This window comes from Salmo salar, chromosome ssa10 (genome assembly GCF_905237065.1).
Source record: "Salmo salar chromosome ssa10, Ssal_v3.1, whole genome shotgun sequence".
NCBI lineage: Eukaryota > Metazoa > Chordata > Actinopteri > Salmoniformes > Salmonidae > Salmo > Salmo salar.
Window position 1 is genome coordinate 88,981,904 of NC_059451.1, and position 13,578 is coordinate 88,995,481.

The window sequence follows — 13,578 nt, forward strand, 5'->3', positions numbered from 1 at the left end:
CAACAATTCCCTAGTGAATCATACTTCACATACATAAGATATTACAAAAATATGTCTCTAATTGTTTCATATAATGGGTAGGACCTCTTGTTTGGTCAGAGTACAACATCACATTATTCCGATTTTCAATCTGTGTTTATTGTAGAGATACTGCTAATGTCACCTGACAACAAAATGCCAGTGATTTATTTGGTAGTCAATTTAAGTGATAAATGAAATGATACTTGAAATTAAGAACAAAATGAAAAATGGGAAAAGGAGTTTCATTTCTGACCTTGTTAAATTTTTTATGAGCTCAGTACGATGGCTGGCACATTTTATAAATGAAGCCTTAGTCTGAATATTTAAGATAATTAAGGAGCTCATATTGTTGCTGGGAATTATGTACTTCTACCCGAGAAAGGGTCTAGCCAAAACAAACAGACAATAAGCTGTTTTGTGCTCCTCCACCCTGCGGAGTTCAGAAGCACTGAGCAGTGTGAAGAACAAAGCAGTATGGGCTAGAAAACCAAAGCCCCAGGGTTTAGAAATCCCCAGGGGAGATCATCTACTCATTAAAACAACGTGCTTTACATGCCACCTCAGTCACTCCTAAGAAGAGCACAGATGCAGGTACTAATTACAATAACCTATGTATGTTGTCAAAGTTACTCCACTAGAAAAAAAACATGCATGATATACAGTTGAAGTCGGAAGTTTACATACACCTTAGCCAAATACATTTAAACTCAGTTTTTCACAATTCCTGACATTTAATCTGAGTAAAAATTCCCTGTCTTAGGTCAGTTAGGATCACCCCTTTATTTAAAAAATGTGAAATGTCAGAATAATAGTAGAGAGAATGATTTATTTCAGCTTTTATTTCTTTCATCACCTTCCCAGTGGGTCAGAAGTTCACATACACTCAATTAGTATTTGGTAGCATTGCCTTTAAATTGTTCAACTTGGGTCAAACGTTTCGGGTAGCCTTCCACAATAAGTTGGGTGAATTTTGGCCTATTCCTCCTGACAGAGCTGGTGTAACTAAGTCAGGTTTGTAGGCCTCCTTGCTCGCACATGCTTTTTCAGTTCTGCCCACAAATGTCCTATAGGATTGAGGTCAGGGCTTTGTGATGGCCACTCCAATACCTTGACTTTGTTGTCCTTAAGCCATTTTGCCACAACTTTGGAAGTATCAAGCATACTTCCAAAGTTGTCCATTTGAAATACGCATTTGCATCCAAGCTTTAACTTCCTGACTGTTGTCTTGAGATGTTGCTTCAATATATCCACATCATTTTCCTGCCTCATGATGCCATCTATTTTGTAAAGTGCACCAGTCCCTCCTGCAGCAAAGCACCTCCACAACATGATGCTGCCACCCCCGTGCTTCCCGGTTGGGATGGTGTTCTTCGGCTTACAAGCGTCCCCCTTTCTCCTCCAAACATAACGATGGTCATTATGGCCTAACAGTTCCATTTTTGTTTCATCAGACCAGAGGACATTTCTCCAAAAAGTACGATCTTTGTCCCCATGTGCAGTTGCAAACCGCAGTCTGGATTTTTTATGGCGGTTTTGTAGCAGTGGTGTCTTCCTTGCTGAGCAGCCTTTCAGGTTATGTCAATATAGGACTCGTTTCACTGTGGATATAGATACTTTTGTACCTGTTTCCTCCAGCATCTTCACAAGGTCCTTTGCTGTTGTTCTGGGATTGATTTGCACTTTTCACACCAAAGTACGTTAATCTCTAAGAGACAGAACGCGTCTCCTTCCTGAGCGGTATGACGGCTGCGTGGTCCTGTGGTATTTATACTTGCGTACCATTGTTTGTACAGATGAACGTAGTACCTTCAGGCATTCGGAAATTGCTCCCAAGGATGAACCAGACTTGTGGAGGTCTACAATTTTTGAAATAATCTGTCTGTAAACAATTGTTGGAAAAATTACTTGTGTCATGCACAAAGTAGATGTCCTAACCGACTTGCCAAAACTATAGTTTGTTTAAAATAAATTTGTGGAGTGGTTGAAAAACGAGTTTTAATGACTTCAACCTAAGTGTATGTAGACTTCCGACTTCAGCTGTATGACATGTAGAAATACCTGTGCTTTGTCTTCAAAGATGGATCATACTCGTTTACTGTGCTCCCTTTTGTTTTCTCCCCTGCCCTGAGGATATTCACCAATTGTACAGAGTATTGGAGGGCTTGTGACTCTTCAACTACGGTACATGACCCTAAACCTCACCCCTAAACAGTTTTCATGGATCTGACAGGATTGGATGGGTGTAAGCAATATGGTGGAACCTCTGTCTAGGCTGAGGACCAGGTGGAACCTAGGGATTTGGGATAGGGATGTATTTTGGACTGGGTATGAAGGTGGGATTTGTATTTTCGCCCATGGAAAGTGAGACTTTTTAATTCATGAGTGACATGTCTCTTGGCCAACCCACATGATTATAGATCTTGTTCAGCCTGACCCGTGAGTTGTGGTTGTGTATTCCCCTAGCTATGTGCTACATCTCGTTCCTCTCCCTCAGGGAACTAAGATTACATATCGTAATGAGTCGTTCTCATTACACATGTCATACCTCTACATTAACAGTTGTGTGCTACTCTACTCTACGCTGGGCTTGGTTAGTGTTAATTACAGTTGGTAATGAGAGAACTCATCCAGACTGTGAGACATTGGGTATTTTTAGATGTTCGACAGGGTTATCTAATGTTCAACTTACTTACTGCTTTATTCCTTTAGAAATAAACAGAGTGCTTTCACCTGTAGACTTTCTTCCTATGTTTTGTGAAATAATATATTTGCAGCCAATTACATGCAGTAGCAATGTAAATGTGTTAATGATTATTCTTACTATGAATTCAAGTAATATCTTTAACAAGCTTTAATACATTTTGGGGGGAGTTCTATATTAGTATATTGTTACATTCAGACATTACTGTATATACAAGTTCTTACAGTTGCTTTCAAAACAAATTCTGTCAAAATCATTTTTTTAAATGTTGAACATTTCAAATCAAGTTTCAAGATAATGTATTGTATGTGGTTTGTTGACTGTCTCTGCCCCATGACTGGATTTGGAGAGTGCCCCCATTGAAAAAGCAGAGATTGAAGAGTCAGGCATTGGAGAGGGGCGCTGAGGGCTTTTTAGAGGGGCTGTTTTAATGAGCCTCAGATAAGTGTTATTTCAGAGCTGCATGGCCAGACCAAGGTCTCTGAAAATTGTGTGACACAGGGAACTTTGTGGTGTTCTAATTTACAAAGTAAACATCTATTTCTTTCTTCAATATCATATACCAGATCAAACTGGACTCGAATGTACTGTCTGAGGGGTATTTTCTTCAATCCATTTTTTAATTGGAAGGAAGGTCTCTGGAGCTATTTGTGGTCTGGTGCAAAGCTGGAAATGCCAGCTGTCTCCCATCAGAGCTCTGATGGAACCAGTTGTTATCTTTTGTGTTACTGCGACTTAATATTCATGCCAAATATATGATTTGTTATTAATACGTAATTCATACATATCAATTTTATAATAGAAATGTAACTTTGTTTACAGACTTTTTCCATACTTCATGATAATATGCTTCCTGTGGAAGAACCGAGTTGAAAGGTGTAGAGGATGAAGGATCTGTTTCCTGAACCTTACATTAAAAGTACTGTAAATCATGTTTATGGGTCATTTTATTGACCAAATAGCATTTAATCATCAGCTCATGAATACACTAGAGCCACTTTTTATCAGGAAAAGTCATTTTTACTTGATAAGTCATGATGTTTGCCCATTGAGTGTACAAAACATTAGGAACACTTTCCTAATATTGAGTTGCACTCCCTTTTGAGACCAGACTCAATTTGTTGGGGCATGGACTAGAAGGTGTCAAAGGCGTTCCACAGGGATGCTGGCCCATGTTTACACAAATGCTTCCCACAGTTGTGTCGAGTTGGCTGGATGTCCTATGGGTGGTGGTCCATTATTGATACACACGGGAAAGCGTTGAGGGTGAAAAATCCAGCAGGGTTGCAGGTCTTTACACACACAAACTGGTGTGCCTGCACGTACTACTGTACCATACCCAGTTCAAAGGCACTTAAATCATTTGTCTTGCCCATTCACCCTCTGAATGGCACATACACAATCCATGTCTCAACTGTCTCAAGTCTTAAAGATCCTTCTTTATCCTGTCTCCTCCCCTTCATCTACACTGATTGAAGTGGATTTAACAGGTGACATCAATAAGGGATCATAGCTTTCACCTGGATTCACCTGGCCAGTCTATGCCATTTAAAGAGCAATATTTTGTACACTCAGTGTATATGAATCACAATAACACAATAAGGAAAACCTCCTAACACCTTCAGTGCCCATGACTGACAGCTGCGGCTGGTCCAGAGAGCCCCTGAGCCAATCCCTGTCACACAACGCATGCCTGGCATGTCTGCGTCCATCTGGGGTCCTACCCTTCAAACTGCTGTTGCCCCACTCCCTCCCGGCAGAAAGACCAAGGGACAGGAGGAGGCAGAGGGTGTGAAGTCAGGCCTCTCAGGGGCAAGAAGGAAAGCATCCAAAGCCAGCTGGTCTGGCTTTGAAGTACAAGAGAGAGAACGAGTGATTCAAAGAAGAGAGACCGAAAGATAAAGAGAGGAAACAAGAGATATAGAAAGTGAATCCTTGCAGGAAAAAACCTGAAGACCCTTTACAGCAGGTTCTGTGAAGGCATTTGTGCAACAACTCAAACAGGTGAGACACACAGTGACATAGGCCTTTGTGTTACACAAAGGGTGTGGGGTGTCATGAGTGGCATCTCGGTCTTGACTTATGGAAGAGGAAGGTTGGATATGAGAAGTGTTACCCAGCAAGGAGCATTGATGTGGACGCAACAGTACTATTTCGTAGGTGATGAAAGCAATGATGGGTGAGCAACAGCTCTTTCTACTGAGAGGTCCTTCCCCTGAAACTCTTTAACTCACAAACAAACATGGTGATCATAAGATAGTTATATTTATTGTTATGCCTCAATCATGTGTTGAAATGCTGAACTGTGACTTCACACAATGATGTAAATCTTAGTTGATGTGTTAAGGATTTATAACCTGGTTGATGATATTTATAGAATCAAAGAAAAAACTATTTGAAATTGGTGATATGCGTAGTTAAATCAATTGTTATAACATGTTATTGCATGAACACACTGTGAAAGTCTATAGCATGTTATAGCATTAACACACTCTTATAGAGTACATACAAAAATATACAAATTCACTTACACAAACTTCGTTTTCTAATAACTTTGAGGTCAACAAAACTTTTAGTAAATTATGCTGAACAAAAATATGAACACAACATGCAACACTTTCAACGATTGTACAGAGTTACAGTTCATATAATGAAATCAGTCAATTGAAATAAATTAATCAGGCCCTAATCTATGGATTTCACATTACTGGGCAGGGGCGCAGGCATGGGTGGGCCTGGGAGGCCATAGGCCCACCCACTTGGAAGCCATGCCCACCCACTGGAAGCCAGGCCCAGCCAATCAGAATTTGTTTTTCTCCACTAAAAGGCTTTATTACAGACAGAAATACTCCTCAGTTTCATCAGCTGTCTGGGTGGCTGGTCTCAGACAATTCCACAGATGAAGAAGATGGATGTGGAGGTCCTGGGCTGGTCCTGGTCTGCGGTTGTGAGGCTGGTTGGAAGTACTGCCAAATTCTCGAAAATGACGTTGGAGGCGGCTTATGGTAGAGAAATGAACAAAAATGATCTGCCAACTGTTCTATATGCTTTCTTATCAAGCTGGGGCCGTGGAGGAATACACTTTTTCTCCATTAATATCACCAGTAACTGTGTATATGGTGAGGTTTTCAGGGGTACATGGGAAGATTTTCAGGGGTACATGGGGATGTTGACAGGGGTACATGGGAAGGTTGACAGGGTACATGGGAAAATTTTCAGGGGTACATGGGGAGGTTGACAGGGGTATATAGGTAGGTTTTCAGGGGTACCGTATATGGGGAGGTTTTCTGGTATGGGGAGATTTTCATGGTTATATGGGATGGTTGTCAGGGGTACATGGGGAGGTTTTCAGGATTATAAGGGAAGGTTGTCAAGGGTACATGGGGAGGTTTTCAGGGGAACATGGTGAGGTTTTCAGTGGACTGGGGCTAACAAGTGTTTGTGAAACAGATCTACAGAATATGCCTCGCCTTGGCAGGACTATTTTTGCAGATGACTTGTGCTTTGTCAGGACCAAAGAGGAGCTACGGAAAGGGATTAATAAACCCACTAAAATCAATGATAGTACAGCCATAGGAACAATCTAATGCGGGATTAAGGAGAGCTTAATTTGAAGGATTCATTACTGTGACACAGTTGCTGGATTTTGGAGATCGAACATGCCTGGGATGTAACTCTGTGTCTGTAAAGGCAGGTCTACTGTGTAGTGTACACACCCTGTTTCCATGCAGTCACTTGGTGCTGCTCACTTGTGCTCCTAACACACACACTAGTCTGACAGAAGGCCAGTATTTTCCTGATTCCTGTATACAGTCATTTTATAGAAAAGCAAGAATTTTATACCCCAAATACATTGAGGGTTGTTCATCTAATGAGTGATGGCAATGGACATCCAAATGTTATTATTTATTTATTTTTTAACCTCATGGGTTAAACTTTATAACATTCATGAATAGTCTTCAATAAACTATACTAAATCTATAAACTATGAATAACCTAACTTACTAATAAATAAGAACTTAATTATTTGTAACATGTAATCGTGTATAAAGGTTTTATAAACATTGAATAATTCATAATGGCTTATGAAACTGAGGATAGTGTTAACCAGCTCATAACAGTGTGTGCAGACTGTGCAAATAGAAATAGTGCCAGATCATTTATTTATTTTATAGGTGTTTCCTAAACCCATTCTGGTATGGTGCAAATTCAAAATCTCATCAAAAATTGTCAAATTACAGAAGTGTTACTTTATTTCCACATGCACCTGTTCCTTTAAATCCTGGTAAAAACAATGTGAGCCCCGCACCACTCCTCTTCCTCAGATCCTGCACTTACACGTGACTTTGCCACATGCCAGCTATTCAGAGCCCACCTCCCTTCTGTAATTGGTTACTGACCAGCCGCTGAGTATTTCAATTGGATCAGCAACATGTCCTTTCAAAATCAATGTTCCTGAGTTGCTGTTGTCTTTGAGAGATATGACGTCAATCGTAGGGAGTGAAGTGAATCAAGCCAACAATCATAATTAGCAGAAAAAAGTATTTTTATTTTATTGCTGAGATTTCAATTTATATCGTCATTTGAATGAATTTGAGTGTAGTTGCTGCCACATTTACACTATGTCAATCACTTACAATGTAAGATAGCCTACATTGTTGTATTACACTTCCTATGTCTCGCTAACTTACTTGCCTGTTGCTCAGACACAGATGTAGCAGAGTTAAAACTTGACAATGGAATACAAGGGCAGGGGTGCTATGTTGACACCAAGACTTCCAAGCATCATGTAGCAAGAATGCAATTACTATGTTATTATCATTGTAAATTGGATACAAACCATATAAAGTTTACCAAACTGTAAATAGCATACATAGGCTCGGCCTATACGAGTAACGTAGAGCACAAACATGTCATCAGGTAGCCTATATCATGCCTTCGCCCACTGTCATTTTGACATTCTATTTCATTGTAAAAGTCACATTTATCGAGGTATATAGGTAGCCTACGATGAAAGTTAAACAAGTTTGGGTATAGTTTTTGGAAGATAGACATGAGCGGGAGGAGGCGATTTCTAACTCGTCTGGTGTTCGTCAGATAAGGGGAGGAGTCTCGCTGACAAGAAACGAGCTCTACTGAGTTTGGCTGCTCCCTAAAATAGCAGTTGTGTGTAAATGTGACTGAAATTACGTTAATGTCACACGCACACGGTATCCATTGGAGGCTCTGATATAGAGTATCTATATACAGCGAGGGACTTGAGAGACAAGGTGAGTAATAAAAATAGCAACAATATTGCACTCGTGTGAGAGAGAAAGCGCAAGAGGGAGACGTAGAGTGAAAAGCCATCCCATACTGTAGCGCTATTATATTATGTCAGTTTCTGTGTCTATGCTGGATAAAAACATTTTTATTTGTATGCCTATGAAAAGGCTACAGTTATTTAATATTCATATTGATCGTATGAACGTGCGTCTTTGTGCTTATTGACCCAATAGACTAAGTGAAGAGTTCCGCTATCTTTATCTTCTTTAATTTGATAGTTTACGGTTAATTTCATAAACTTTTTCGGAGTCTGTCATTTTAAGGATATTTCTTAGAATAATAGCTTTTATCAATCGTCTTGAATTACTAATGGCTATGACTTTACTGGAACTTATTTACAGTGGCTACAATAAGCTATCATAGAGCGGCGCAATATCAGTTGACAGTGTCGGGGACTTCTCAGACAACGGGAGGCATACCTTTGCTAATACAATTTAACTTTGTTTTGTATTACCGACATTAAACATTTATTTTACATTCACATAAATGCCATCACATCATCACCATAGTCTACATGCAATCAAATGACTGTTTGGCTTTTGAATACATGGATTGCTCTGAAATCCATTCTAAATTTCTGTGCATTCTATAATTGCATGACGTACACTATAATGGCCAGTTGATTTAGATGTCTCAACCACTAAAGATTGTGCGATTAGAAGTAGGGATATTGCCTATACTGTAAACTCGAATGCATTTTCTTGGTTGTGGACCTGTAGATTTTCTTATTTTAATAGGTGACACAATACCAACTAGTAGCCTAAGCATGCAATGACATTGTTATAATCAAAGAGTATCATCCTACGTTGCAAGTGTCAGTTTGTTAGTAATATGCTTTGTATTGAAGTCCTGAAAGGGTTCTGGTCAGCTAATGGTTACTCTGCATTTACACCTCTGCTGTGGAGAAATGTGTGTTTTCCACCATTGTCTCTCTACTCTCCTGATATTGATTGCACAATTAAGGTGAAAATCTATGTTGTGTAGGACAGGCCTATACACGTAATCTGAATGTAGGTTTTGTCTCTCACTCCTGGCTGAATTAAGCTTCCTCTGAGTGAAGAATCAACTAAATTATACAGCAACACTCCACAATGGAATAAGTCCCTGCACCTGTTTGTAGGTTTTCATATCTAATTACAAGCTTGATGGGAGGCAGTCAGGTCATGGTGAATAGTTAGGAGAAGGACCTCAACATGTGTGTCTGCTCTACTGACAGATTTATAGCAGGTAGGAAGGAGGCATTTATTTGTCTTGATAATTTATCTGCCATTGAAAATGACCATAAATAGTTACCAGTAAGTGAACGTTCAACATTATAATAAATTACACTCTGCTCATTTAACATATTTGTTAAGTCCACACGCCATATTGTACCTGTCAGTGTAAATTGAGATTTCTTTGTTTGTACGAATTGTACATTTTGAACTTGTTAATGAAACATAGTGTTTTGTAAACTCACAAACTGAGAAAGTAAAATAATAAACCTGTCCTTGGTATAGTAGATAATTAACTGTCTCAGTCAGTTTAAGGACAAACGTTTATGGCGTCTTCACTTAACCCCATTGTTTATAAATCCAGATGAAGGTAAAGAGTGTGTTTGGCTGAGACTGACTGATAAATGTCTAACGTTCTCTATGGTTTCCCCAACCATGAGCTATTCCTGGCTTGGCACTAAATGAAAATAGCAAAGTTTTTCAGGGACAGCCGTCTTGGCAGCAATATAAAGGCATATCTGTGTGTATTTTTATTGAGTATCTATTTTGGTCCCCTCTGGAGGAGTCCCCCCCATTGCATTTACATTACTTCCCCAGCAGACCGATAGTGACTATTAATGCAGAGCAAAGTACCCTCCAATCCGCCAACGTTAGGTTCTGAGACGCCCAAGGCTTAACCAATAATGAGGCCCTGTTGCTCCTGATGCACTTCATGTGACCTCTTATGTCTAGGGTGTGGATGAGTTGCATATAGCAAGTCAGACAGCTTCGCCCTATCTTACAGAAAAGTGTTGTGTTGAAGTAGAGTAAACTTATTTAAGAACATGCAATATGCTACTGCAATCACTCATAGGATATACTTGTCTGTAATCGTCTACTGCAACATAAGCTGCATTTTTACGCTCTAGTGTTATATCAGGGTGCAGTAGAGCAAGTTATCAAATGAATTTGACCTTTATCAGGTCAAATGAATTGTACTTTTACCATATTATATCATGGGTGTGTTTAGGCCTAAATGTCTCTCTATAAATCGATAGATGTGTAAATACAGTCTTTGGTTTGAGTGGAGAAAGTTGACCCAGGTAAAAGGGATAAGTTCTGAGGTGGTGATTAGTGCGAGAAGTGTGGGTCTGGAGGGTCTCCCACAACACTCCTCTTCATAGCACTAGAATATCACAGTCTGGTCTCAGCTCCTTCCAGGAGACACACAGGAGAAATGTGGAGTGTGTGGGCGAGTCTGATCTGCAATTAACGCTGGTTGTCAGAAAAAGAATGCTGCCGTTTACACCATGCCTCTGAATCACTGAGCGAAACACTTTCTCTCCTCTCCCCCTCCCAGGACATTTTTCCCAAGGAGGAGAAATCTGCAGGAAGCTTAACGCGAGTGAGGGAAGCATTGAAGGCTAAAAGAAGAGACAGACAGACAGGAGCTGGATATTCTTGGTCCGATAAAGAGGTTATCACTGCTTTGATAGTTGGGTGAGCCACATGTTCTATTCCCCCTCTTTCTTGTTTACCTGTTTATTTACTCTGCTGTTTATTTATGTTTGATATACTTACTTTTGATTGTAATTGCCATGTATCTCCATTCATGTTTTATGTTTTATTTGGTCCTTTTGGTTAATCTCTTTATATAAATTGGGGGGAAATCATTAAGACCATCTGGTTACATGAGAGTTTTAGCTGTACATGGATTTTGTAGTGTTCACCATGTTACATCAGTGCACTGTAGGCACAGCACTTCCCCTACAGTACACTGGAGAGTTGAACTGTGTCAACTGCAGCTGGCTCACAGGCACAGATTTATAGCAAATGGCATGGCCTTTGTTTGAGAGTTCTACAAGACAAACTAATTGTTTGTTAAAAAGAACCAGTGGCTAACATGATGAACTATTTTCATCTTCTTTAGATAGATTGATAAAATAACAAAGAAGACAAGCAAAGAAGAAAGGTTGTGTATTACACAACCTCGAGACAAAAAAAAAAGTATCTGCAAAGGTCATGATATAAACTTTTTTCATCAAAGTATGTGTGTATATTAGTAGTTGTTTCACTGTTTCTCTCATTATTCCCTAGAGTGATTTTGACCTTATGTAGCAAGTCCTCTCTTCTTCTCAATGTTAGGTGTGAGGGCACTTTGGCTATTACGTTAAAGATATTTCTCAGTTCAACAACAGGGAGAAACTACGCTTGTTCTCTATGTCCACTTTGCTTCGTTGTTTTTGTTACAAAGCTCTTTGCGCATGCTCTCTGCAACATGATTCATTGTTTTTTGGAGCTCCATCATCGAACTGGAGATTCCAGCATTCTCCCGTGAGACCTGGAGGCAGGATGCAGAATCTTGAGCCCTGCAGATAATGTTTTAGGCCATATTTTGCTTGTGTACTCACTAGACTCTCAGTTCTAAAGGAACGCTTCCTAAGTACCTTTAATAAATAAAAGGGTATAAATGAAGTTCTTCTATCCCAGAATGACCAAACCATGAATAGCTGTGTAACCCAGAGGAATGCACAGTGTCCTAGCGGGGTTACCCAACCCCACAATCCGACCCAACAGAGAGCTGAGCTCCAAACCCAGAAACCCCTGGCTGCCTCCTGTCTCACCACCAGGCCACAGAGCCTCACCTTTGATGCTAAATGCGTTAGTTACCCCAGGATACCAGCCAGTGACATGTTTGACAAACACACAAAATCATCATTTAAAATGTGTATCAAAATATTTGCTCCTTGTTAGTTTTTTTCTCTCCTTCAATCTCACAAAACTGAGTCTGTGTTATTGTGCAAATATGTTTCTGTGGAGTGTGCCAAATCAAACCGTCTATCATGTTTTAATGCAGCACAGTTGTAACTTTATTAGGCAGGCCCTTAACGTGCTATAATGATGACTTCCAAACCTTTAGCCTGGGGATCAGGGACCAGCCCTGGCACAGGCTAGTATACCACATGTACACTTCTTAAATACGGCTTACTTTCCTACATGGCAGTGTGGTTTCCAAGTTAATGTAATTATAATATTTATCAAATCATATTCAAACACTTATTATGCAGAATTCATATATTTTTAAAGAAAAGGCTCATATATATATATATATATATATATATATATATATATATATATATATATATAACACACACACACACACACACACACACACACACACACACACACACACAGTACCAGTCAAACGTTTGGACACACCTACTCATTCAAGGGTTTTTCTTTATTTTTGCTAATTTTCTACATTGTAGAATAATAGTGAAGACATCAAAACATTAAGGAATACCTGGGATAGGATAAAGTAATCCTTCTAACCCACCCCCCAAAAAAGATGTTCTATTGTAAAATGGTTGTTCCACTGGATATCATAAGGTGAATGCACCAATTTGTAAGTCGCTCTGGATAAGAGCGTCTGCAAAATGACGTAAATAGGATAAAGTAATCCTTCTAACCCACCCCCCAAAAAAGATGTTCTATTGTAAAATGGTTGTTCCACTGGATATCATAAGGTGAATGCACCAATTTGTAAGTCGCTCTGGATAAGAGCGTCTGCAAAATGACTAAATGTAAATGTAAATGTATGAAATAACACATATGGAATCATGTAGTAACCAAAAAAGTGTTAAACAAATCAAAATATATTTTATATTCTTCAAAGTAGCCACCCTTTGCCTTGATGACAGCTTTGCACACTCTTGGAATTCTCTCAACCAACTTCACCTGAAATGCTTTTCCAACAGTCTTGAAGGAGGTCCCACATATGCTGAGCACTTGTTGGCTGCTTTTCCTTCACTCTGCGGTCCAACTCATCCCAAACCATCTCAATTGGGTTGAGGTCGGGTGATTGTGGAGGCCAGGTCATCTGATGCATCACTCCATCACTCTTCTTCTTTACCTGGCCTCCACAATCACCCGACCTGAACCCAATTGAGATGTTTTTTGTTGTTGTCTGGTACTGTATATATACTCATATATAAATATATAAATATACAGTTGAAGTCGGAAGTTTAAATACACTTAGGTTTGAGTCATTAAAACTCGTTTTTCAACCACTCCACAAATTTCTTGTTTAACAAACTATAGTTTTGGCAAGTCGGTTAGGACATCTACTCTGTGCATGACACAAGTAATTTTTCCAACAATTGTTTACAGACAGATTATTTCACTTATAATTCACTGTATCACAATTCTAGTGGGTCAGAAGTTTACATACACTGTTGACTGTGCCTTTAAACAGCTTGGAAAATTCCATAAAATGATATCCTGGCTTTAGAAGCTTCTGATAGGCTAATTGACATCTTTGAGTCAATTGGAGGTGTA

At 39.5% G+C, this 13,578-nt stretch overlaps 1 protein-coding gene across 5 annotated transcripts in view; it reads left to right on the forward strand.

Moving 5' to 3' along the window:
* Positions 1-4,466: 4,466 nt before the first annotated feature.
* Positions 4,467-13,578, forward strand: part of LOC106560805 (myocyte-specific enhancer factor 2A) — a 94,948-nt gene continuing 85,836 nt past the window's right edge. For 4 of the 5 annotated variants that reach the window (XM_014124112.2, XM_014124114.2, XM_014124110.2 and 1 more), the window contains exons 1-2: positions 7,808-7,992; positions 10,601-10,740. The gene's annotated coding sequence lies outside the window, so the exon portion shown is untranslated. Of the gene's footprint in view, positions 4,727-7,807; positions 7,993-10,600; positions 10,741-13,578 lie in introns of those variants that run through there. The other variant, XM_014124111.2, reaches the window with a different exon arrangement.